The sequence below is a fragment of the Chroicocephalus ridibundus genome, chromosome 6 (assembly GCF_963924245.1).
Source record: "Chroicocephalus ridibundus chromosome 6, bChrRid1.1, whole genome shotgun sequence".
Lineage (NCBI taxonomy): Eukaryota > Metazoa > Chordata > Aves > Charadriiformes > Laridae > Chroicocephalus > Chroicocephalus ridibundus.
This window is the reverse complement of record NC_086289.1, coordinates 30,920,726-30,943,528: the sequence shown is the minus strand read 5'-3', so window position 1 is coordinate 30,943,528 and position 22,803 is coordinate 30,920,726. Positions and strand designations below refer to the sequence as shown.

The 22,803-nt window shown below is 41.2% G+C and overlaps 1 protein-coding gene and 1 long non-coding RNA gene across 3 annotated transcripts in view; one reads left to right on the top strand and one right to left on the bottom strand.

Annotated features, from left to right (window-relative positions):
• LOC134517553 (uncharacterized) overlaps nt 1-7,152 on the bottom strand; it is a 52,524-nt gene extending 45,372 nt beyond the window's left edge. Inside the window, exons 1-3 of the long non-coding RNA XR_010071664.1 lie at nt 7,059-7,152; nt 4,141-4,195; nt 130-202 (exon numbers count right to left, since the gene is read on the bottom strand). This is a non-coding gene — a long non-coding RNA (uncharacterized LOC134517553). The remainder of the gene's footprint in view (nt 1-129; nt 203-4,140; nt 4,196-7,058) is intronic.
• The window catches only part of BMPR1A (bone morphogenetic protein receptor type 1A), an 84,649-nt gene continuing 68,866 nt past the window's right edge, over nt 7,021-22,803 (top strand). Inside the window, exon 1 of one of the 2 annotated variants that reach the window (XM_063339158.1) lies at nt 7,021-7,160. The gene's annotated coding sequence lies outside the window, so the exon portion shown is untranslated. The remainder of the gene's footprint in view (nt 7,161-22,803) is intronic. The other variant, XM_063339159.1, reaches the window with a different exon arrangement.

Here is a 22,803-nt window from a genome sequence, read left to right as displayed (position 1 = left end):
ATGGACTGGAAACAGCCTGGTGGTGTTAATTACACCTATGCACAGAACCACGGACTTTTAGGAGCATCCCAAGAGATTAAATTCTTAGTAGCAAATACATAACATATTATCCAACTTTTATAGACTTACGTGGCTAGTGGTTGTTGGAGACTTCATTGATTTCCTGAGCAGTCACAGAAGATGCTCTCTGTTCAGACATTCTCTGAAAAGAAAGAGGGAGTGTTACTAAAAAGTAGATATTAAAATCTGGGGGCAGTGTATATCCTTAAGGTCCAGATTTGCACTATTTAGTAGAACCCCAAACAGTTTTTGCTCCTATGCGATTCTCACCAAAAAAAATTAAGAATGCGTAACAGAGAAATGCTCAGTTGCTACTACTCCTCCCTAACTCTTTGTAAGAATCCTCATCCCCCTCCAGCTTAGGGAAATTCACTGGCACGGAAAGGTATGAATTACATCTCCGTGTGCCAGCTTCAGAGAGCCCGTCCACAAATACTTATGCTGAGAAGATATTACTCATTCCTTTAAAGGACAGTGACAAAGTTTTCTGCTTTCTCTGATCTCGTAACACACAAAAAAATTATTACAACAACCTTTAAGTCAAAGGATAGTTAAGTAAATGTTTATTTTAGACTTTCATTATTAAGTGCAACTGCTTAAAAGTGAACAATTGCTATCAAAGAGGGCACATGTGAAAGGAGTAAAATGAGATAAATGCATAGGAGAGTAAAAATGCAAAGAAAAAGTCGCTTTTAGCATAGCAATTAACCACCCAATCTACCCTTCCTTTATTCATTGCAGGATAATTCATTGTAACTGAATTAATGGCGAAACATCCAGTAATAGGCCTCCATAAGGAAACAGGAGCAGTGTATCAGGATATCCTTTTTCCGCCCCAGAGTACCAATACTTTCAATTTTATATACAACGGAAGTAATTAATTGTAACACAAAGAAGCACAGCTGTGTTTCCTGATGGTCACACATGCAATAGCTACTATTGTTTAGCATTTTGAGTATGTACACTGAAAACTGTTCAACTACTTTGAACATTTTATATTTTAGGGATTTAATTTCCATTAGTAGCTTTTGAATTTACAGTGGAATTTTAATATGCTATTATCTTAGATCCAATCCTGCATCCCTAATCAGGTAATTTTTTGCTGATGCCAGTGGGAGTTTAAACTGAATTAGGTAAAGCTGCCAAAATCGGAGATTTGCAGACACAGGCCAGTTTCTCATTGGAAGCAAAGGAAGTTATAGACTATTTGTCAGGATTTGCTTTTAGTTGTGTGTGTTTCTTTAATTTGTTCAAGTTTCAGTTCTAGTACATATTCAAGTATCTCACACACTACAGGAGAAAAGTTTTATTGCTATGCCTTTAACTTCATTACATATTTTCAGACGTATTAGCTGACTGCTGTGACTGAAATACAAGCGTATGCTTTTCTTATAATTAACTTAGTAACCTACATTATTTTGGTTTTTCTAGAACGTGAAAAAAGAGGAGAATGAGAGTATTTTGCTGCCTTTATTCTTATTTAACAGCAATGCATTCATGGTTAAAGATATGTTGAGACTGAGAAAAAAAATAAGGATCAATTAGTTGAAATTATTTGGTTAATTTGTTTTGTACAGGATTCAGATCTGTTTCATTCTAAGAGGCTTGGAAGAACATAGCATTTTCAGTCTCATAAATGTCCATCTTTGTAAATCTCTACACTACCCGCTATAGCTGCCAGAAACACATCCACTTGAATCCACGCCTCTTGAAGACAAAGCTGTTATACACACCAAGACAGAAATTTTCTGTATTGAAAAGAATTCTCCTTGTTTAACAGCAGGTTTAAAAAACATTTCGTCTTTCAGCATTGGTTCAGTTTCTGTTGCTGAAAAGTATCATTATCAAGAAGTGAATTTTTTGTTACAAAAGCTTGAGGGGATAAAGCCTCAGCATAAGGAGGAGAAATGTTAATACAATGTGGTTTTGGATCTAAGGATTATGTGAACTTGTAAAAGAAACTAACAAATACCTCATAATAAAAGGTGGAGGCACACAAACGTATCTTAGATATACCCATTCTCAGAGAGAAGCTAATAATTAAAACTTCCTTGTAGATCATTCAGCATTGCAGACTGATAGCTAATTCCGAATATAAATTTAAAATCAGCACTAGAGTCTAAATACTTAATCTTCTCAGAGGAAACTAAGACTTTCAAGATTTTAATTGCATGCATCTAGGGGAAAACATATTACTAATTCTCCAAACAGCTAATGTGAGTGAAGCACCCAGCTGAAGCCTCTGCTGAGCCTCCAAATGTTTTCTTTTTCTGTGTAAGACTTGTAATGTTCTTACTACCCAACATTGGCTTTAAAAAAACCCAAAATAATTTGAAATGTTTCTTTGTATTTATACGGAGAGTTGTCTCAGGGTTTATTATGGCCTGCTGAAAAGACTGCAATATGGTTTTTATACCTGGGAATCCATAAAAACAGAAACATACACCTCAATTAGGAAGAAAAAACAGGAAAAGCAACAGAAAGTTTGGTTCTTGACTGGCAAAATGTCTCCTAGAGCACTTGTAACATCAAGCAAAGTGCTCTGATTGCTACAGCCCTTTGCAAGATGCAATTGAGCTCCATACTACACAGCTCAATAAGGAATCAGTTCACATCCTGCAGCAGCTGCCTAAGGCGCATGACAGGTACAGCCATTGTGTTCTCCTTCCTCTCTGCCCACCTGCACAAGGCTAAAGAAGAATCAGGTCTGCAGAAGCCCAGAAGTAACCCTGAAATACACCAAGTACTTAAGCTGCGGGAAGAGTTTCCTGTTTCCTTGTGCCTGCACTCTGCACATTGAGCTGTTTATTCTTTGGAGTATCTCCACAGTGCTCTCCACTGCTGCACTGTGCTCAGTTCCACATCACGCATGTTGGAGCGAAGGTTGGCCAGGGCTTACAGTGCTGATGAATACTTTTGCCTTTTTACTATCAGTGCTTCACTAGCAGAAATTTTAAAAAAACACCTCTCTTCACAGATTTGATTCTGTCTTATTGAATTAATTATGCTTACATTTAAAACATTTAATAAAACCCATGACATTTCTAAGTAACAGAGAGCTGAATAAATTTATAATCAAAAGAATGTGCTTTGAAGTAAAATAATTCTGAAAAAAGACAAAGCCAAATTCATGTCATTTTAAGTGAAAAAATCGTGTCCCTGGCTGAAGGGCAATATTCTTTTAATATGTAACATGGAATATTTATTTTGGTAACAGTAACAGAGAAGCACTCATCTAATTGCAAACAGTTTTCAAAAATATATTTGTACCACAGATTTAAGACATATGAATTCCAGAGACTGAGGAAAGAAGGATCTACAAAGATAAAGTCCTATCACATGGATGACCTTCTCCCTATATATACCTCTTTGTTCTTAAAGATCTTTTGATATTTAAGATTTGCAGTTCCCAAGTGATTCCAAGAACTAATAAGAAATTCCTGGAGAGGAAATGACAAAGAAAGCAGCTGGAAGACTATCCAGTTCATGACTTAATTATTTTTTTAAATAAAGCTCTCTTCATCGTGACAGTCAGTCTTGAACTGCTTCTTCCATATTTCATGTTAGGCTTCTACATCCCATCCTGGCCAAATGTTGAATGAACATATGTTTATTTTCAGATTTTCAGACTACAGTGTCTTTGAATGTCGCTCAATTAACAAAATAAATACTCCATGTTACCAAAACCTGATGTGTCCAAGTTTTTGCAGATTCCTAAAATCTTCACCAGGTGAGATGTCTGTTACTGAAAACTTGCTCACTGTAACCTTCTCTCGGAATCCCTATCACTCAAAGTGTTCATCTTCTGGTTTAAGTAGGTATCTATCTATACCTATCCCGTAAGGTAAACAAAGCAAAACAAATCAGGTTTGATTCTTCGTGGTTTACTTGACAAAAATCTCAGGTTAAATTTCCACAGTTACTTTCAACTGGGGAAATACAATCGGGTTCTTCAGGTGGCGCATAAAGAAAACTCTTACAGCATCAGGTTGAACACCTCACATGTCAGGATTGATCAACAATTCCCTTCTCAAACACAGATCGCTGTATGATTGTAAATAAGGAATTTTAGTTACTCACATTGTTGTCATACTTTTGTTGTAAATCTGTATGTTTCAAAAATGACAGTTTATACCTGTATGAAATCGAAAACATATTGTAAGTACTGCACTGTTTTGAAAGACACCAGTACCTTCCATGTGATGTTTCATCCATCACATCTAAATACTTCTTAAGGTTGTTACGATCCATCATTTTAGAGCAAGATTCAGTTCTGTCTCCTGCAGCCCTATTATTATAATGTGGTTTACTTTTACTGACTTTATTCTGTGATTAAGACGAGGATTTATACAGTGTTCATTTATGCGGAGAATGGGCATAATGGCCATGGCAATACAGACTTCATCCTCAGCAACGTTATTTCCGACCCGAGAGGGACTATCACTTGTGGTATCTTCAGTGCCTGAAGTACCAGCTGAGATGGCAATTTCTGCAGTGTGCAAATTTACTCACCAGGAATTGGATGAAAATAGTTAGTCCATTTCACACAAGGGATCAAATAAATTTCAAGGCTAGGGGCTTTTGCTAAATTCATGCATACTGGATTTAAATCAATATCCAACATCTGAAAAGCACAGGACTGTATTACCACGCAGATTATTACTTAGAGAGATACTAGCTCTAACAGCTTTGGTTCTGGTTGGGAGCACACACAGGCATGTTGCATTCTTCTTCCATATTGAGTGTCTATTCTGTTGCTATAATCTGATAGTAGACAGAGTGGAAGAACAGCAGACTCATATTTTCCTTTGAAATTATAAACATAAGCATACAAGTTCTGTATTGCTTGGCATGAAAGCTGTGATTTTGTCTTTCTTGCAGGCTGTCTTTGTTTTGGATGCTGACAGATTTTTCTGGATGATGGTCATCGGAAAAAATCTTTCTAAAAGTCTAGTAAGACAAGACCTGTGTTTTTAAATGACTATGACTGCAGTATCTGGCCAGCTACACTTACTAGGTGTGCCTTTAGCTGCCTACATTTTAAAGGATTCTGTAAAGTTGACAGGTTTGAAATTATACTTGCACTTTTGTTTTGTCATATAGGATAGTATGCAAGCTAAGCACTTGCCTAATGATCCGTGAGTATCATGCATGTGAACAATATCGCAGAGCCAGCACTCCCACCTTATATTCAGAGGTGATCACTCTGGAGTGCAGTACATAACATTTACAAGTCCTATCTGATACTAGCACACAAAAATGGAGCTAGACTGCGGAGAGGTCAACAAAATAAGCAAGCCTGAGTTTCCCACAATATATGCACATGTGGCTATTTGGCACTGATAAGCGAGATTGCTTCCCAGTTGGTTATTCTCTAGAAACAGTTTATCTGGGCAGGCATCTTGACACTAGCAATTGCTGATGTGTCCTGAAGGCCTAAAGGGCGTTTTGGTCTGCAGCAATGGGAAACTGAGTAAGTTTGTATGATCCAAATGATCTTCATTTCCGCCCGTAGTTGGTTTTGTGTACAAAGTTCTTGACACAGAATAACCAAGTGACAGGACAAGTGAAAGGCAAGACCACATCAGCAGTGCAACTGCTGCCACTTTGTTGAGTGAAGGACCAAAACCAGCAGCCCAGGTGGGAACTGTGCAGTCTTCTCGTCATATGACATACTGTCATTAAAGCTCCATCTGCACTACTGCTGGGAGACCTCACTTGAAGACAGACAGACAAATTATTACTTTGCTAATTTTGCCTAATGATGAGGAGCCTGGAAATGCAATGCAAATCATGGCCTTCAGCAACCTTATCAGTGTGCAAAGAAGCTCACTGCAGAAATTATAATGTATTCCAATCTAACTAACTGAGCTTATTTATTTAGAGATACAGGAAATGCAAAAAGGCAAACAAACAATTCTGTCATTTGCAATGGAACTCTATCCCTCATACGGCACTGCAACATCCACCTTTCTGGAACTACTTTTCACACAGCTAAAAGGCCTGTTTCAGGCCGTCATTTTTCCCTGTGCTGCTGCCACCACCGCTTGCTTGTCGCCCACCCCAGCTCACGCACAGGCCCCATTTTAATTCACATCAAAGCTGCTATGGTAATCCTCCACCCCACCTATTCTGTGAATCCTGGCAGCTTGTCCATTTTCCATGGCGCCAACTGCACCAGCATCTGGATGGAGCTTCCCAAATCTGCTGCCATATCCAGCCGTAGCTTCTCACATCTCGCTCCCTCTTCTTGGCCAGCAGCGTCTCCATAATACCGACTTGGCCACTTTTTGCCCTCACGCCTTCCTGGCCTTTCCTAGAGGAGGTCCCCCACCCTCTTCACTGGGAAAGCCCTTCTCGGCGGCAGGGTAAGATAACGTCTCGGTTCCGGGGCTGGGGGAGGGTGCCCGAGCGGGGCAAGGAGCCTAGCGACAAGCTCGCTCAGGCGACGGCTGGCTGCGGCCTGCGCTCCCGCCCGAGGAGGGACTACGGGGGAGGAAAAGCAGGCCCGGCTAGTTCCTCCCGGCCAACTTTTTTTCCCGGGGTGCCCCGCCAGCCCTCCCGCCCACGGCACGTGTTGATGGAAAGGCGGAGGAGGCGGGCGGGCGCCGCCGGGAGAGAGAAGAGAGGGGGGAGCCTGGGCCGCGTCTCCCGCCCGGCCGCTCTGAGGGGCGCCCGCTCCTGCCCCAACGGCCCTCCTCAGCGCCAACGGCCCTCCTCAGCGCCCCCAACGGCCGTCCGCGCGCTCCCCCCCCCGCCCCCCGCAACGGCCGCGCGCGCGCCCCCGCAGCCCTCGGCTGCAGTGATTGGAATCCGGCTCGTTCCCGCCCCGCCCCGCCCGCGCGCCGCAGGGACGGGCCGCGCCGCGCCGGGAGCGCCTGCCGGGACCGAGCCTGCGCCGAGGCCGGGCCGCGCCGTCCCGCCCTTGTCGTCCTTCTCCTCCCCCCCCCCCCCGCCCCCGCCCGCCCGACACGCACCCGCCTTCGCCCCCGTCTCACCGGAGCCGTCGGGGGCCCCGGGAACGGCCTGCGGAGCGCGGCGGGGAGCGGGCCCCCTTCGCCTTCCCTCCCGCCGCGGAGGATGAGGAGCCCCCACCGCCGGTGAGTGCGGCGCCGCGCAGCGCCGCGGAGGCCCTGTCCGTGCCTGCGTGCGTGCGGCTGAGGAGCGTCGGGGCGCCCCGGGCAGTGCCGCCGCACCCCTCCTTAGCCCGGCCGGGGGGCGCGGGGCGCTCCACGGCGCTGTCGCTCCCCGTCGTCGGGGTGTCCCTCCCCGGGCAGGGTCTGCGTACCCGCCCGCCCCCGCGCTCGCTCTCCGCGGCTCGGCCCCCGGGCAGCGTCGTCGAGCGCGGACAGCCGCTGCGGCTTCCCCGTCTGCTCGGCGGTTCTCCCGCCCCGGCCTTTCTCCTCCGGGGGCCGGGGAGCGCCCACCGCCCGGCCTCCGCGGCGCTGGGGGCGCTGCCCCGTCGCTCCCCGACCCGGCCCGGGGCGGCCGGCGGGGGTCGGGCCGCGGCCCAGGAGAGGCCGGGCGGCCGCCGCGCCGGCGCAGGGGCTCGGCGGGGCCGGCGGTTTCCTGCGTGGGCCGGGGGGCCGCCGGCACGGCGCTGGCGGGGCCGGGCCGCCTGGCAGCCCGCGGCGCCTTCTCGCCGTGCGTTCCCTCCTTCACTCCCATCCTCCCCCCGCGTCTGCGCCCCTGGTGTTGTAATGCCGGGCTCGGTGCCCAGCAGCCCCAGCCGGAGCGAGCGGCAGCGCCCGTGGTGGGAAGGGTGCGAGGGATAAGGTGCTTCGCCTTCCTTTTGTGCGAGCTTTAAACAAAGCTGTCTGTGCGCCGGTTTCCCCGGCCTTTGCTCGTGGAGGAAAAACTCTGTCTGAAGGAACAATAAACCCAAATGATCGCACCTACCTCAGCAGCAGAAGATTGCACTGTTGAGTACCGATTAAGTACGATGTTTTCGTAACTGATTACAAAACCTATTGAAGAGTGTTTAAAAACGTGAATGGCTGTTTACCACCTTCAATCAACCACTCTCTGATTTTATTTTTTTTTTTTAATTTTTTTGGGGGGTATAAAATTAAGAGTGAATTCAGCAGCAGGGAATAAGTTGTGGTATTTCCATTCAGCAGTCGTCTGTCACTTTGTGTCGAAGGTTGGATGATGATTCTTCCCAGTGTAAATTGATTGTGGTTCTAATTTATGGTTTTTTGTTCTCTGTGGACAGGTAATTATTTTTGAGTTCTTTTATCCAGTTAGTGTCCTAGGAATTGTTCAGGCCTGTTATATGTAGGAATAGAGAAGCTCCTTTTGTAGACGAGGAAGACGCGTTTGAAAAAGTTGCCTAATTTGTAGTAGAACCTAGTTATGGAATGAAAAAGTTACATGAGAGCAATTTATATTCAAATACTTTATCAAGTCCATAGCCAAAAATACCCCATGTTGTGGCATTTGTAGCTGGATAAAATTCATGCTGGCAATGTATTTGTCCTTTGTTCTTATACTTCTATTCCTCTTGTAACTTTTTTGTAGGTTATTCACCACGTTTCGTTTGTTATGTGTGTCTATATTGTATATATATTTTAGAGAGACATACAACCTGGTAGGGTTTGAGTTCTAGTCGGAAATTTTGTGGAGAATCTCCTCGCACAGCTGCAAAATTCAGCTGCCAGTCCTAAGTATGTGCCATTGGCCGCTCTGTTCCAGGGACAATGAATATATGTGGCTGGATCGGATTTTTTAATTATTATTATTTTTTTTTAGTTTTGAAGTAACTTAGGTTTGAAAGGGACGTCTGGATGTTATCTGGTCCATCCCTGGTTCGAATTGGAGAAGAAAGCTGTTAGTGTATTGTAAGTGTGAAACAGCATGTTACTTGGAATTCACCAATCAAATATATGTTTACTGAAACAATATGTAGCTAGTACGTACAGTTTCTTAAAGTCAGTGTACTGGACCCAAATCCCAATGTTTTTGATACTGCTCGGCAAGGTTCTCGCAGTGAGAATTGTGTGCTTTGTTATGAGAATTAAAAGTACTGAATGTGGTAGAGCGTGTAAATGAGATAGATACATATATATATGTGTACACATATACATATGTGTATATATATGTGTGTGTGTGTATATATATATATATACTTTTTCTGGATACCAGCATTCAGGAATTGAGGATCTAAAGTGTAAGTGATGTGACCAAACTAATTAACTTTATACTAGTTGGTGTATTGAACTACTTCAAGTCAGGGCTAACAAAATTTTGATCACATTTGGGATTGAATGTGGTGCTTGTTCAGATGTGCAGTAAGCGTGCTAACTTCTTTCAGAATGGACATGTGTTTTCCATAGATGAGCATTACTCTTTTATGAAATGTCATGGAGTATTGCATTGCAAAGGGAAAAGGATTTTGAAGAAGGAATAGATAGCTTTTTCTACTTCTTAGAGTCCTGAAAGGCACTACCTAAGTGCCTGAAAGGCAAGCAATTGATGGATAAATTAATTTTTTTTTTTAAAAAAGAAAAAGTTATTTGTTATCTTTAGTTTTTTCTTAGTTTAAAATTAGGAATTATGATAATGTTTTATTTGTTCTCCAAGAAGCAGTATATAGATTCTGTGGCTATGGAATATTGAAAAAAAAAATGTAGGGAAGGACTTGCCAAATATTCATTAAATTGTGGTTTTATAATGCGATATCGGTGCAAGCTATACTTATATTTTAAAAGACAAAAGTGTTTTGAAAATAGTGGTATTAAATAACTCTGAATTAATGGAATCTCTCTTAAATTGTGGATCAGTCAGTGTAACTAAGAACTCTAGAGCTTTCCAAGGCATAGCAGGGCGCAAATGTGTAGATAGGAGGATCTGAGTACATCCCCTTCACAGAAGGGATCAAAGACCAGGTATTAGTGCTTGCGCTTATTTTGGTATAGCCAGGCTCTCCAAGAGAAACAAACGCACCTTCTCCAAAGCCCTTAAAAGCAAACAAACCAGAGAAAAACAAACTCCCCTCCTTTTCTTTTTTTTGTTTGTTGTTGTGACTGGTAACTTTTCTGATGAGGACAGTATCTCTTTCCAAGAGTAGATAAGGTCTGACACAGGGAGCTGCAGTAATTTCTTTGGTAAATTGCTGAAAAGCATAGATGGCTGAATGAGACCAGACAGTACATAGCAGTGTGTTACAAATGTGTGTTTCTCCCTTGCTCATGTCAAGCATCAGTTGAAGATCTGTCCCTTCGATGTGGATATCTGAGAAAGTGTCTGCTATTTCTTGATTACTCAGTAAAAAGAGGACATATCTTCAGTGCCTGGGACTTTCTTCACTTACCTTATGGTCATCTGTAAATAAATGACAGAAGCAACTCAGTAGTTATCTGAGATACAAACGATATGTCACATGAGAGTAGTTGTATGTGGGTGCAGATGGCATACTTAGAGCCTTGTTTCACTTGCTAGTATTCCCAAAATGCAGGACCTGGGGCAGAGAGTGCATGTGCTTGGTGGCCGGACAGCAAACTCTTCCTTTCACTGCTGCTGATTTAGTGGCTCCACTTTTTCCTTTCTTGGACAAGATCTGCAGAATCCTCTGTAGTCGCTCCTGTGCCTTCCATGATGGTTAGTGCTTTAAAGGGAAAGCAAGGAATTTCTTTCTGCCTGGTTTTCTTGCAATCCCTTAGAAGTTGCTGTGAAGTCTGTTGAGGGTTTGCTATTCTCAGACATAAAGTAGTTTTAAACATTTTTCAAAATACGTAAAACTGAATTCAAACATAAATTTTAATCTGCTATATTATGTGTCCTTTAAAAATAATATGGAGACTGGAATAGGCGATGCTTGAAATTGGGCAAAAAGTTGAACTAGTCGCCTCATTTGCCTTCATTGTACAGAAAGCATTTCAGCATTCTGAATGCTCTTATTGAGAAGATACATGGAATAGCTATTTTGTGAGGGATTCAGTCAAGAAACACCTGCCCAGTACTTTGTACTCTGGTTATGTGATTCTCAAGAGGCTTAGTTTGATAGAAACAAATAGTTGGCCCATTGCTGACCAGGCAGTCAACTAGGGGACAAGCTGCCAACTTACCAGAATGGTCTTCGTTGTGAATTGGCTTCCCAGCACCTCACCGGGTGTGTTTACAGACCGTATTAGGTGTAGTTTATGCTCCCTCTCCCCCAAAAGCAAAACAAAGCAATTATTCTACTAATCTTCAATTTATCTTCAATACAGATTTTGAAATTCATTGTAGTAGGTTTATGACGCTGAAGTATTTTTGGTTGTAGTATATTTGAAGTATTGAAAAGACTGAGAACTTCATTCATGTTGTGGTAGTGATAAGATGCATCAGTTTCTGGTTATGACCCTATTGCTTCAGCTGTACACAGATGGTATGAAAAATATGGTCATTCTGTTTCAGATTTATAGTCCAGATAGTTTTATTCCTTGACACTTTTCAAATGGGTGTCTTAAAGTTGCCTTCCTATTTAATTTGAATTCTGTGTGTGTCAGTTAGGTTTACCATTTTATGATGATATGGTTAATAAAATTGAAAATAAGTATTAAGGTAGGAAAATATACTCTAGTTCATGATTGTGATAATATTCATAGATTGTATATACGTGATGAAAGGAGAAGCAACAGCGAAGCCTTATTTAAGGTGTTACCACCTCATAATTTCTGTAGTGACATCTATTGTTACAAATGGAGCTCTTCCTGTGAGTCATCAGCTGAGTCTGATACCTGTATTGAATTCACTGGTCATTGGGTTCATTGGGGGGAAAGGTATTCTGAGTAGCATGAAGGGTATGAACTTTATTTAAGTGTTCTAAAAGGTTCTGATAAGACAAAAATCTGTGCAGTAGTAGTTCATAGGTTGCGTACCTGCAGCATGTGGCTGAATGCTCTGATACTCATTTTTTCCCCAAAATAGAATTTCCCAAAATAGAGAGGAAAACAGTAGTAGGTTTAAATGTAATTTTAGTATGTGGCAAGTTGGCTGTGCATTGAAAAAAAAACTAAAAAATCAGTATTACTACCTCAGCTCTGCAGTACTGTAGCTTAGTTTGCATTATGTTATAACAGCAGCAGTGTTTTTTACAAAATTTGAAATCACTTCCATTTTTTACAGTGTTTCTTCAGATAGTTGCTTTATGTGGTGGTTACAGTTAACTTCATTAACATAAAACATGGAAGCAACTAGCAATTCTTTGTGTCTGTATTCCCTCAGTTCACCATCTTCAAGAGAACAGTGTCAAAGTGTTTTGGCTGATAAAAATACAAGCAGATGTAGCAGAGATAAGTCGGAGAAATATCAAAGAAAGTCTCAGAAGATGTGTACCAGGATACAGACCTGGTTCATGGAAGCGATTTCCTTTTCATTGCTGCAGCTGTTGAAATGGTCTAAATTTGGTTTTCCTTAAGTCTCTTGTCTTTATAGCGTTAATTATTAACAACTTTTTCTTGATTTGAAAAAAGCCTAAAAGTGTTCATAGGCCATCAGATTCCCTCTGTGCAAGCCTGATCCCAAACTTGACTGGAAATCAGTGGGTAGAACCCAAATGACTTCTTGAGGAGAAAAGTCGTCAGAGATTTCACTTCTGCAGAGAATTAATATTTTGCTCCTGAAAGCTAATGAGGTGCAGCCATTCTTCTTAGACTCAACACCCAAAGCATGGACTACCTTTGTTCAGATTATTGAAGGGATTTTAGAAATAATGAAAAATTCAGTAGTGGTACTGAATGTTAAATAGAATTATCCTGGATGATAGTGAATACAGGATGTTAATAGGAATTTTATTTTTATGGCTTTGAAGTATTTTTTTAAAACTTGTTTTGAAGGTCATCTTTCTCAGAGATGAAGCAAACAATACATCTCACAGAATGAAAAAGCACTCTTTTGTTTTTATGTATTGATGTATTTTTCTCATTTTGTCTTCTATATTTACTAGTTCATAACCATTTAATCTTTTTTTGGTGAAAATATCCTGTAGAAATTTTTCTGTAGGAGTGTTCTGAAGTGTATGCCATTCATTAGGATTGAAGATTGTGTCCTTCCTCACCCAGGCAAATTATTATTGTGAGCTGGAAATTAAAATAAAAATCAATAGGTTTTGCAGCCAGCCTGTCACATTTGCTGAGCTGAACCAGTGATCCTAGTAGTGATAATTCTTTAAAATTCATAGTGTGGACTGACATTTAAGACGGACAGTATTGTATGTCCTAGTCTTCTACTTTGCGTAGATGAATTGAAATTTTTTTGAACAATGCTAATTCCATTTAAAATATTTTTTTAAAATACTTTTGTATTTATTGATTCTTTACTGGATTAAGTTGACAACCACTGATACTGGTTTACGTGTTTTGTGAAGCTCTTTTGGTACGTGGTGAGTTAATTTTTTTTTTTTTTTTTTAGGATTACGACTATAATTAACTTAATATGACTCTCTGACTCTAAAGAATCAAAATGGGGAACGTTGTCCTACTCAGAAGTTAGGGCAGAGGGCTCTGGTGAAGTGTAGAAACATTCCCATATAGTTGATATTCTTCAGTTTCCTGCTCTTAAAATTTCATGGAAGGAATGCAGTTAGAAACTCGCCAATTTGGGTTAAACCAGGAACTGCGAAATAAAACCCGACCCAGACAGGACAGTTTTTATTCAAGCCCGAGCCTCTGTTGAACTGTCTGTTTTTATTCCGCCCCTGGCCCTGCTTCACTCCCCCACCTCTCTTCAAATTCACAAGTTTTTAAATGTAGAGATGTTTCTAATTTAGAAAATTATTTTGGCATAATGAAGTAAAACAGAAAAGAGGGGACTAAACTGAGGGAGGTCAAAAAACAGATGGAAATAGAAAATCTGAAAACATCTAGTAAAAAAAAAAAATCACCCTTGAAATAATGGAATCTAAAATGCTGAAATTATACATCTGCTTGGCAGCTGTGCATTCCTTAGACAGAGGTTCTGCTGCAGAAATGGCATTAGTCAACTTTTTCTCAAAGTTTCAAGTGCTGTTGTATAATATTTACATCTCTTTGTAATACTTTGGGTAATAGTCTTAGGAACCTGGGATGGGGGGAAGAATAGAGGTGGAGGGAAGAGCTGGTGTAATAATGTCTTTCTTTGTCCTTAAGCATCTGCAGCATGCATGGTTGTTCACTGCAATAAAATCCTGTGATTTTCACTCTTGGTGGTTCTTTATGAGTATCTTTTAATTTCTGCTGACTTAATTTCAGAGGTGAGGTTGGTTATAGGGAAAACAGCCAAATAAAAGTATATGAAATGAGGGTGCACTAGCGACAAAAGAGTGTTACGAATGAAGAAACTAGCCTCAAGTGTTTTGCTCCCAACAATGGCCGGCAGTATTGCTCCAGAGGAAAGCGCAAGACAATCTGCAGCAGACAACTGTGGAATTACACCGCTCTGTGGAAGCTTCTTCCTATATCCCAGTAACCTGTAGCTAGTTGACGCTGTAATGCACATAAAATACGTTTCAGTAGATATCTACAGCATGTTTTTATACAGTACCTTAAAACGTTAAACCATTTTAGTTAGAAAAGGTTTCTATAAGCTATTAAGCAGGTTTATAAAAATGTGTAATTTTATATTTTCCCCTTTGTGTTCTTCTTTTTCTTTGTACTGTTTTGATGATGTTGGTGTTCATCAGAGTTACCTCTTGGTACTGAGATTTATATATGTTAGAGCAGGTGTTTGAGCAGGGGTTGGTTTGAGTTCTGATGTAAACGGTGATTTAGTTAGTGTAAGAGCCTATGATGGTTTTTGCTCTGTAAAAAGATATCAACCAAGGTGACTCTTGCTTCAAAGAATTTTAGCCAAAATTTTAAAGTTTGAGTTATAAATGTCGTGGTTTTCAGAAATGTTGAATATCATTTTCAAAGTGTATCTGTTTTTGGAACGAGTAATTGTTTACAGGACTACATGTACTTGGAACAACTGAAGGTAAAATAATTCTCCTTCAGGTTACTTTCAGTGAGAAGAGAAGCTGTGGGTGTGCTGGAAATACAGATGGTAGGGTCTCATGAGGATTTGAAAGAGCAGAAATGGGGCTTGGGGCAGGGTCATAGGTGGCTCAGGTAACAGGGAGTGTGGGGCAGAGGAGCAGCAGGGTGGTGAGGAAGGCTTGCTGGGTTTGAGCCCTGCAGCACAGTGGGGAGGGCGATGTGGGCAGAGGTGGGAGTTGTCCTTCACCAGAGCCGCCCTCTAACAGGCTTTCTTACCTGGGTGTCGGAGTGACAGAACTGTGTATCTCCCTTCTGTGCATAGCACCTCGTTCCATATCTATGCAAAGGTTTCCTTTCCGCAAGTAGTTATTCCATTGTCACTTTTGATTTTTCCCTCTAGCGTCAGTACTTTGTTATAGTGTGAAATGAGGTGTCAGGCTATTAAAGTATAGCCAATACGAAGTTTCCCTCTGCACAAAGTTTAATACGTTATTTATTTGGTTTTGACTCTGTTTGCCATATGTTGTAGAAAAGACTGGGCACAAACAGGAGAAATCTACATGCAGTTGCATGTCTGCAGTCTTGTTGAGATCACAGAGATGTGGTGGGACAGCTGACATGGCTGGAGTGCTGTGGGGTCTGGTTATGGGCTCTCCAGGAAGGATGGGCTAGGATGGCAAGGGATGCAGGGTGTTGTGGGTTTTTTTTGTGAGGGCGCCATGGGAATGTGCGGAGCTCTGCTTTTTGGGTGGATGAGGAGTCAGTTGAGAGTTTATGGGTCGGGATTAGCAGCACGTCAGCACTGGTGATGTTGATGGGTGTCTGTCTGATTGCCTTCTGTGATGAAATTACTAGCTCAGTGAACGATTGGAGAGCAGTTTACCTTGACTTCCATAAGGCTTTTGACAGTGTCTCTTGTAACATCCTCATCACCAAACTGATGGAAATACAGATTTGACAAATGGACAGTGAGATAGATTGAAAACTGGATGAACTACCAGGGGACTACTTCAAAGAGTTGTGCTCAGCAGCAGGAAGTGCAGATGGAGACCAGTCACTAGCAGTGTGTCCCAGGGGTTGATGCTGGGTTCCAGTACAATGCGACATCTTCATATGACCTGGATGATGGGACAGGGCGCACCCTCAGCAAGCTTGTAGGTGATACAGAACTGGGAGGAGTGTTTGGTAGGCCAGGTGGTTGTGCAGTCACTCAGAAGGACCTGAATGGACTGGAGAAGCGAGCAGAGAGGGACCTCATGAAGCTCAATGAAGGGAAATGCAAAGCTCTGCACCTGGGGAGAAATAACCCCACATATTGGTACAGACTGGGGACTGACTGGCCTGCAAAGCAGCTTTGCAAAAAAGGACCTGGGGGTCATGCGGGACAGCAAGTTGAACATGATCCAGGGAACGCACCCTTGCGGCAAAGGGCCTCCTGGGCTGAGGGACGTGATGATGCCCTTCAGCTCAGCACTGCTGAGACACATCTGGAAGGCCCTAGCCAGTTCTAGGTTCACAGTAAGGAATCAGGGGGTACCCGTGTGGCAGAGAGGTGCGAGCAGCCTTGCTGGAAGCAAATGTCAGGGCCTGTTCTGTTCTGTGTGCTTGGACATAGCGTGGAAAGGGGAGTGGATGGTGAGGTGGTGAAACTTGTAGCTGATAGAGGTGTTGTAAACTGGCTGTAGCAGTACTGAACGCCTGGATGATAAAATATCAGATGAGGTACAGTAAGTGCAATGTAATTTAATTCAGACAGAGGAAAAACAGTAATAGGCTCTAAATGAGGTATTAAGATTTGGGGAAATCTTCAGTAGTTTTCCAACAGCTCTTTGCTGTGAAGCTCCAACTTTAGATTGCACCTATCTGCTTATGGTGTTTAAAGCTTCCCCCCCCCTTTCTTCTCTTTGTGTGTTTCCACTGTCACTTTTGTATTTGTGTAATTGTGGCCACGTGGAAAGTTGGATTTGTTTGCTAATCTGGCTGAAAACTAACCCTATGAAAACCCAGGGGTTTTTAGTAGTTCCAGCTCACGGTGAGACCATATGAGGAGTAAGGAGAGAGATGCAGCAGCACTTCCCTTCTTACAGTCAGAACAGTTTGAAGCAGCATTCTATATAGTAATTACAAGTTTTTTAAAAATGTGATTATGCAGATGTACACATTTATTATATATGGACATATGTGTGTGTTATAGTTCTGGTAACACAGTTTTAGCAATCCCATTAAAACTAGAAGGTAATTTTTTTGTTGTTTTAGTTTTTTTTTTAATTCCCCTAGCAGTACAAATGGGATGCAGAACTAAATAGACTTGGGCCTCTTGAGTCAGGGAAAGAGAAACAGCAGAGAGGGAAATGGTGATGGTGATCTATCAAACCTTAAATGAAATTAAGAACTGATAGGGAATAATTTTTCACCACTTTTTCTCTCCATGGTATAAGGGAAGGGCAGGATACAAGCACAGTAAAATGTGTTTCTTTCCCTCCTTGCAGCAAGTACTTTAGTTGAAAAGTCACTGCCAGAATATGTGGCTGGGGATGAAAGTATTGTGCAGGTTTGCAGTCATACGGATTTGTTGAAGGATGTGTCCACTGATGGCAGTAGCAGTCATTTGTGTCCAGTTGTAGATCAGGAACTACACAGGCTTCTGGATGGAGCAAGGGAGGGCTCTGTTCTTTCGTCTTTCCCAACTGGTCTGATAGCAGGCAGCGTCACAAACAGAGTGCTCGGCTAGACATCTGCTGCCGTGCAGTAGGCTAATTCGTGTGCCTTTTATCACACCCACACGCACCCAGGCACGTCAGCTTCTCTGCTGTTACATTCAGTAGTGTCTGTACCGCCTACAGCTTTTTTTTTTTATATTGCACTGGCATCTAGCTGCCTTCATTGACATATTCGTTGGCTTTGGTTTAATGATATTGCCATCAAACATGAAGTAACATGTTCTTAGTGTCTACCTTATCCGGAATATTTTCTGTTCAGCTACTTTATTTTGGTTAGTGTGGAAAGACTGATAGTATAGTTTCCTAAGGACTGGAGCAGTGCAGCCAGGTAGACTTTCATTGATGTCTGCAATGAAAATCTGCTAGATGAATAAATAAGTAGGAGATGAAGAGTGCAGTTCTGTGCTACAGATAAGCAAGCCTAGCAGCCGGGTACACTCGAAGGGCCAGTTCTACTCCCTGTTAACGCCACCCTTGTGCGTCCTTGCATTTTCCTTTACAGCAGCACTGTCTGGCACTCCCGATGCTGTAAGAATTTAAACTGGCTTGAAAGCCAATTACCTTTTTTTTTTCCTTTTTCTTTTTTGCGCCTTTTTTTTTTCCCCATAGGCTTTGCTTCTTGCCAGCCTAGCTGCGGTTGTGGGGGCAGGCCAAGCACCAGTGTTGGTGTTCAGAACAAGAGTGCCCCTTCCAGATGCAGTTTAGTTGTAGCATAGTGTGCTTGTGGGTAAGGCTGTCATTTGGGAGCGTTACCCATTTTGGAACACTTTTTTTCATTAGCTTGAATAATAGTGATCCCATGTAGCTTCTTCGTGTGTATTGAGTATATCCCACCTCCCCAAAGCAAAAGCTTACTTTCCCCTTCCCACATTCCTCTTTGCTCTTCTCCTTTTGCAGTCGTGTCCTTTGTTTTGTAGTTTTGTTAAATGTTTCTGTTTCTGATCTAGTATGTAAAGTTTTGGATTTTGGCAAATTCCTAATACATAAAACTTCAAAGACAAGCTGCATGTATCAGCAAGCTTGAAGATTAGATGCCTGGTAAGATTAGGGAGTGGATGGCACACTGCTTCGGTTTCAAAGGTCTTGAGCTGTGTTAATGTCCCCAGAGGTGAAGGATGTTATGATCAGAAGTGTTCAGTAAACTTGTTATGCCTGATAAGGGGGAAGTCAATACGCACATACTGTCCAGCCAGTGAGACATGTTGTTTGGCACCAGAGGATGTGGGAGGGAAAGGGAGAGGGAACTGTGGTTAGGGGAATATGCATGTGAGTGGGGGAATGGATATATTGCAAAGGACAGGGAGAGTGAAATCATACAGGGTATAGGGAGAGGGCTGTGGTAATTACGTTGGGAAAAGATACAGACCAAAATAGAACATAAATCTGTAGGAAACCAGGCCTTCCTAGGTCTGTTGCTCATAGTGTGCAATTTGTTTGATGTGTGATGACTTCTCCTCCCCCCCTCCCTTCCTCCCCACCCCTCCCCCTCCGAATGAAGAGGAAAATTTGAGATGAAAGAATCACTTGAGGTATGAAAACCAGAAATACCATAGGTGTGTGTTTGGCATCACTGCCAGGGCAGAAGGGATCGATTCAACTAAGTGTTTTTTTTCTTCTGTCTTACTCATCTAACCTAGCTTTAGTAGAACAGAGACGAGGCACAATAAAATCTTTATATAGCAGGGACAGATAGAACAACGTGTATGCTACTCTTAAATCCAGGGAGTTTTACAGAGGTGGTCAAAAACGAGCTTAAAGTGACATAGCATCTATCAAGTAAAACGTGGGTGCTCCTTCCTGTGTATTACATGAAGCTGGCTCACGGCTATGAGTGGGGGAAATATATTTGAGAATTAAATGCAGTTGTTTAAAATATATTTTTCAAAGGACTGCTGCAGTTGAAGCAGAAGACTAGCTTTTTGACAATGGTCATAGTGGAATTAAATGCATCTTAACAGTGCAGTTGGTATGAGAGAATAATCTAAAAATACAGTGTTGAAATGTCTGACAAGGTCATAGGAGTACTGATGCAGCCACATGTTTATATATTATTATGTATGCAGTCCACACTCCTCCACCTGCTGAACCGATTATACTGTAATAGAAAACAGATTCTGTGTACACTGCTTGTTGCAAATTCACTTGTTTTTTCAAATGCTGGATTTTCCTAATGCCACCCTTTTGCACCAAATTTTGTTTTCAGTGGGAAGCATTATCATCCAGAACTTGTGCTTTTGGAAGTTATATTAGGAAATATTTTATCATCATGCAAACAAATTTCCCCATGTTGTTCAGTTTTTAATTTTAGTTTAGAATGCAAGTTTCTAAAAATAGACTTTAAAAATAACTTTATTTAAAACAGTAATTTTGATACATCTTTCAGAAGATAATTTCTCTGCTCTTGAAAGCAGTAACACATGGGCATAGCTTTGTTTGGCTAGACTTAGAGTTCAGTTATAGCTCAGTGGGGCGGCTTGGGCACAGTTATCTTAGAGATCAGTGTCTAAAGTGGCACTTGCTAAAACAGTTAGTAACGTTCACAGTCACGTTTCTCATACGGATAAAGTCTGTTCAAAAGGACAGTTCCTTTAGAATGACACCTGTCAGGGTCTGTATTGCTTGTGCACCCAGGAGTAGTACAGTTAAAAGAAGTTAGAGGAGATTTTCCATTTCAATACTCCTTTTTAACAGTACTTCATGTAATCTGTTTTGTGTCTCTTCTGCGGGTAACTTGTTTCACCATGTATGTAGTCTGCAGCTTTCAGAGAAGGCTGTGATTGTAAAAAAACCAAAAAGTTTTTATAAGCAAATATATTTCCTGACGCTATTTTTCATTTGTTATAATTAGTTTCCACTGACAATGTGAGTTTAGGGTTACTGGATTTTTTTGGTTGGTTTTGATTTGGTTTTTTTTTTGTTGTTGTTCTTTGGTGTTGGGTTTTCCCCCCTCCCCCCCCCCCCCTCCAGTGACTGGTTGTAATCTTTGCTGGCATGAAACTTGTGCTGAACTGAAGTACTAAAGGCATTTGTGAATGTCCTCATAAAACTTCACAGTCATGTTTTCCTTTTGACCTTTTGGAAAACAGTGCATTAGCAGAGAATCCTCAATAAAACATGTATACGTTCTTTTATTTTTAGCGCAGTAGGTTGAAGCCTTCAGGATTACTCTGTATTTTTAGGGCTGTCTTAATTTTCTTTATATATAGTGCTTGTGTGAAATATCCCAATAATAGGTCTGGAGACCAAAACACGACCTGTGGGAGTGAGGGGGAAGTTTATGCTAAAAAAAACACACAACAAAGTTAACAACTACAGGGAGGGTGCGAAGGGTGGAACTGTTATATAGGCCTTCTGAAAGAGAATCAACACTAATAACTTCTTGCAAGCCATTTAATAGCTGTCAGGTAATCATGTTATGGTGTTTTGAGCTTCAGTTTTAATGTGTAAACATACTTGCTCTTCCACTTCAACCGTTTGAATAAATTTTATTCCAACTGAGTAAGTGTTATTAAATAAATTTTAAAAGAAAAATAACTGATGATGTGTTAGAATATTTGGAGCATTTTCTGTTACCTTGAGGTTAATATAGAAATGCTGAGTAAAACAGAAAATACTGTCAGTTAGAAATTGTGATCCTACTTTGAATTTTGGTTGTCTGATACAAATTACACATTGGAAATAAATGATCCAGAAAAAAAATTTTTAGATTAATAACATATAAGAGAGGTTCCATTGGGGAAAGACTTAAAAGATTTAGAGTTTTGCGTAATCTGAAAGATTAAATGTATTTTATATAACGCATACAAGCAAAATGACTGTATGTTGCCTTCTGTAAAATAACAAGAGGTCTTGCAAATATAAGTCAATATTTGCACTAAATAAAAATATTCATGTTTAAAGTGCTCATATTCTGTAAGTAACAAAGGCATCTGAGTAGGATTTTTGCTCTGATACATAAAAAAAAAAGCCCCGGCCCTGCATTTACTTTGCCTAGAATGTAAGGGTAAAGTAGCCAGCTGTTAGTGCTTCTGATCTTGACCTGCAATAACCAAGGTTAAGAAACGTTCATAGTGGGGTTTTTTGTAAATGTATTAGTATATTGATAGGGGTGATTATTTTAATCATCATGCCTACTCTAGTTTTTTTGCCAGATTTAAAATCTTCTGGAAGCCCCTATCATTAGTGGTATTTGACATTCCTCGCTAGATTCTGGGGTTTTAGTGTGAAAACACTGTTTCAGATCAACACCTCTTAACATTCATAATTTGTTCCTATTTTGTAGTTGGGAATCAATACAGGAGAAGCTGTGTGAGTGAAGGATCCTCTACCTAAAGATCCCTCATCTCTGAATTTCTGGTTTTGACTTCTTAAACATATTTAAAAATCTAGGCCCAAAGCTTGATGATAGTTAAGAGTTTCTGGCAGCCTTTGTTGTTGGCGAGATGTTTTTTACAGGAACAGAGTGGTTCTACAGATGGCCAAAGGTCTCCTCTTGTTAGAGTTGCAGAAGAATTGCCACCCTTACTGGTGTTTTGCAGGGTCATATTTAGTTAAGCCAACAAAAGTATAAACCACCTCCTATGGAAATCACACAAGAGAAAAATCAGTGTGAGCTCCTCACTGCCACGCTGATTCTCTAAAGGCTTGCACCCTCTCGAGATACCTTGAGGGTTTTTTTCTGTTCCTGATAGAATAACATTTGGTATTTTGTTTAATGAGTAAAATTACTACTGCTTGAAAAATGTTTTTCGAGTTATTTTTTCTCTTTTATACTATGCTATCACTAGAATGATTGATAACTTATTTTTTTCAAGTCTTTGTCTCTTATCTAGTAGGTTAATGGTATCTTAGTAATTTCAGTATGTTCAGAATGGTAAAAATCTTGGCAATTTTGTTTACCGCAAAATACTTATGAAAAAAGGCTGTGGCAATTCGGAATGCTACAGAAATAGTATCTTTTAGAGAAAATAGATGGAGACAGTTTGTATATCTGTAAGATCAGCTCCTATGTTCTCGAGGGATAACTTTATTGTGCTGCTTGTTATTTCTGTGCATGTATGTAACTGATCTGAAAACTTAGACCTTGT